Source organism: Triticum aestivum, chromosome 3B, assembly GCF_018294505.1.
Source record: "Triticum aestivum cultivar Chinese Spring chromosome 3B, IWGSC CS RefSeq v2.1, whole genome shotgun sequence".
In the NCBI taxonomy this organism is placed as follows: Eukaryota; Viridiplantae; Streptophyta; class Magnoliopsida; order Poales; family Poaceae; genus Triticum; species Triticum aestivum.
In genome coordinates, this window is record NC_057801.1 from 820,932,395 (window position 1) to 820,936,726 (window position 4,332).

The window sequence follows — 4,332 nt, forward strand, 5'->3', positions numbered from 1 at the left end:
GCGGGTGCCCCGGCGCTGGCCCGGGTGATGCCGGCGGCGGCGGGCCCGTCTGTACCCACGCGCTCGTCTTCCTCCCGGGGCAGTTGACGGCGGCGGTGATGCTCGGCTGGGCGGCGGCCCGGTGACCCGGCAGCGGTCGTCGGCGGTCGGCGCGGTGGCGGTGCTGCCCTTGGCAGCAGGACGGCGTGGTGGCGTGCGGTGGCCGGCGGCGCGTCCCCGGCCCAGATCTGGGCCCTCCCGGCCCCATCTGGGTCCTAGCGGGCCGGTCCCTGGCGTGGCTTCGTCGTCGTCTGTGCGGTGAGGAGGAGGAGCGGCTCGGATGGGGGGCGGCGATGCCGATGGCGTGCCTGCTGCAGCGCGATGGTGGGAGCTGTCCGGGAATGGAGTTCCCGGCCGGGCCTGTGGGCACATGGGCCTGGTAGGCTCCTGCTAGTGTGTCCGGTCAGCTACCGTCGTTGACGGTGGAGGTTGTGCCCTCCCGCGTGCCGACGGCGCTGCGGCCCCTAGTCCCGGCTCCTATCCCTTGTTGTGCAGTCCTCACCTCGTGGTGCCGTGGTGAGACGGCGTGGAGGCTTCTTGACCATGGTGGCGCAAGAGGGTGGTCGGTTTGGTGGCAGGCTCTGGAGCACCTGAGGTGAAGGTTGGGATCGGGGGAAACCCCTGTCGGCCTGTCCGACCCCGACGCGGCGACGCCGGTGGGTGCCGCCGGACCTTCCTGGAGGGCGTCAGGGGCGACCTTTCCTCTCGCCTCGTCGTGTACCGGGGGAAACCCTTGGCAGCAGCGTCGTCTTCGTCGCGGTCCTTCTTGGAGGTGTTGATTGGTACCGGTGCTTTGGAGCCTTGGAGCTTGGTGGGAGATCTTCGGTGGGCGCAGTGGTCGTGAAGCTTCTTCGTTTCCGTCGATCCGCCGTTGTCGGCATTCTTTTCTCTTGTTGTTTCTCTTTCGTTTCTTTTGGGTGTGCCTGTGCTGCTTCCGCCCCAGCACCTATCCTTGGATGTTTCGGTTGGTTGCTTTGGAATACAAAGCGGGGGAAACCCTTTTTCGTCGAAAAGTTCACACACCAAGAAATGTTAAATCTGCCAGCTCTTGTGGAATCTCCCCAGAAAGCTTGTTCCAAGACAGGTCTAGTGATTCCAATTGGCGCATCTCACCCATTTGTGCAGGAATCCTGCCCGTAAATGCATTGTATGACATGTTCAATACATATAGTGAAACTAGCCTTCCAACTGACTCAGGAATGTCGCCATCAAATGCATTATTTGAAAAGTCGATTGCAGTTAAGATAAGCAATACTTTCTCAAATGCCATGTATTGCCCTTTGTATGTGATTGTAGCAGTATCATGGTAGTAGTTAGAATCGTAGAATACCGGATTACCGAACCATTGTCGACTTCCTGCGTCATTGGACTTTGCCATAATAGATGTCAATCTCTCAAACCATCGTGGATCTAAACTACCAGAGAAGTTGTTTGAGGCTATGTCAATGATTTGTAAATTTGAGAAGTGTTCCCCAAATTTGCTATCTCCAGGATGGACCAGGAACATAAGAGACCGAGCCACAGAACTGGTTGGATCTTAAAACAAGGACATGTAAATTCGAAAGGTTGCCCAGCCACGACGGGAAAGTGTCAATAATCTGATTGTTTCCAATGTCAAGAATCTCCAGGTAACCGCAATTGGAAAGAGACCTTGGCAGCTGACCTTGAATCCTATTTCCATGTAAATCTATTGTCTCAAGGTGACAATGCTTAGTAACATAATAAGGCAATGTTCCTTCAAAGTGATTCCCCCTCAAATTTAATATACCCAAGTGACTATGTTCTAGCAGACATGATGGTATCAAGTATCAACCCGCTGAAGTTATTATATGACACGTCAAGGACTTGTAGTTTGTCATGATTGCAAATTGAATGTGGTATATGCCCACTTAGGTTATTGTTGGAAAGTTTGAGATAAGTGGTATTGCTAAGACAAGCAGTGAAGTTTGACAAAAGAGAAGAGAATCTATTATTTGAATAATCAAAGAGTTGGCTTTTTTGAAAGGAAGGATCTCTGACTCGTGGGGAACTGCTAACTGCTGGCATCGGGATCTGGCCTTGAAGTCTATTGGAACTGAGATCAAGAGATTCCAAACGACTCGTTGGAAGGACATGTGAAGTGAGTTGCATATATGTAAATATGTTGTGTGAAAGGTTTAAATGTATAAGGCTGTCTTCCCATGTCTCCCATATCCATTTGGGTATAGTCCCATGTATTTTGTTGCTTGAAATGTCTAATGTGCTGATATGATTGACATGCATCAAGAATCTAGGAATTGTTGTCAGGTTGCAAGACGCAAGCCCTAAACTCAAGATTTTAGGGAGTAATGGTATACTTCCTTCTCCATCCAACACGAATAATCTATTGTCTGAGAGACCTAAGTAAGTAAGCCTTCTTAACTTCCAAACTGAACTTAATTTTACTGAACCTGTTAGTTTGTTTGAGCTTAGATCTATGAACATCAAATTTGTAAGTCCACCAAACTCTTGTATCGGTCCGAAAAATTGGTTGTATGAAAGATCCAACTGTAACATATGGCCAAAGAAGAGAATAGAGATGTTGGAATCTCTCCTGGAAATGAAGTTAAAATGATTATATGTTAGACAACACGACATATATTTTGTAGAAGAAAAGTACTAATCGCAAGCATGGAGAAATGTTCCAGAGGGAATGGTTAACATGTCAAGCTAACTGCTATTATACAATACTAGAACATACAACATTGAAATTTGGTACTTATTAGCGATGACTGAAGTTTGAGACAAAATCTTACCTCCAAGGTTATTGCGAGAAAGATCCACATGCGTCAGCTGAGTCAAGTTGGAAATTGTACTTGGAATTCCGCCAGATAATATGCAGCCCACTAATTTTAAGACCTTCAATCTGCTGAGAAATCCAATATCTGTTGGTATTTGACCTGATAAGCCAGTATTTTTAGTGATAAAACCCGATGAGCCAATATTAGTGATCTCCAAGCTTCTTAGTTTCTTGAGATTGCCAATTGAAGTTGGTATTGGCCCAGAGAAGACACAATCAGAGATTCTCAAGGAAGTCAACTCGGTAAGGTTGCCAATTGATGGTGGTATTTGCCCATAGGCCCATAAAGTGATTTCCAACCTTGTTAAGTTGGTCAGGTTGCCAATCATGGTGGCCATTATCTTGGAGGAATAGCAATAAGAGAGTTGCAAGCTTTTCAAGTTTTGAAGGCTTCTAATCCAGAGGAAAAATGACCCTAACTCCCCTGAAAATCGTGCAAAAGAGAGCTGCAGGTTTTGCAAGGAGTTAAGCATAGGGAACGGTAAATCAGTAGGTTCCATAGAAATTGACCCTCCATCAAAGCCTAGGCCCCTGAGAGAGGGGAGGTTGCTCAAAGAGCTCAGCTTGATACAAGAGAAATTAGTATAATCTAGATACAAAGTCTCCAAAGAAGTCTCCTTACGAAAGCCTCCATTGAGTTTGCAGTACGCCATGCTAAGAACCTGAAGACGGGGGACAGCTTTACCTAGAGCACTGCTCCACTCCTCTCCGCTACTAGATATGTCCACTCCATCAAGGTACAACTCCCTCAGATTGTTGAGGTTTGCCAGTAAGGTCTCAAAGCTGGGCTCTCGTAACACCAAAAGGTTGTAGCCATCCATGATAGCATAAAGATTTGTGATTTCAGCTGATTCAATATTATGCACTGAAGAAAGGTCCAATGATACGAGGCTTGTGAGTTTGCCGATGGCGATAGGAATCTGACCGTAGAAGCCTGAATAAGAAAGGTTGAGGTGAGTGAGCTTGGATAGCCTCTCGAAGCCATCTGCCGGAATGCGAGATCCACCAAAATCGTTCATGCTGAGGTCGAGGTAGTGCAGGGAGGTGAGGTTGAAGAGCGCAGCATGGCAGCCATAGCTGTAGAGGCCATGGACACTAATGTCAAGAACAGTGACATGGCGGCCATGAAATACACCATCTTCGCAGCCCACACCCTCCCAGAGGCAGCAGTCTGTTCCAGGTTGCCATGACGGCAGGGTGGTAGTGAAGTAGTCGAAAATGAAGGACTGCTTTAGTTGGAGAAGTGCTGCAGCCTGGTCCGGATGGCAGGAAGAAGTTGTGGCATTACCATGGCCATCGCCATGGGCATGGGAATTGGATGCAGCTACTGAGTAGAGTTGTATCAGTATCAAACAGAAACATAGGCGAGTAGCACAAGCCATTAGTTCTTTTGGACCTATGAAGCCCAACCAACCCCCAATAACAATATATAACATCATCTCTTCTTTGTGTGAAATATCATTGTCGCTTTCATG

General features: G+C 48.0%; 1 pseudogene; it reads right to left on the bottom strand.

Annotated features, from left to right (window-relative positions):
- LOC123072656 (receptor like protein 22-like) overlaps nt 1–4,332 on the bottom strand; it is a 5,174-nt pseudogene extending 842 nt beyond the window's left edge.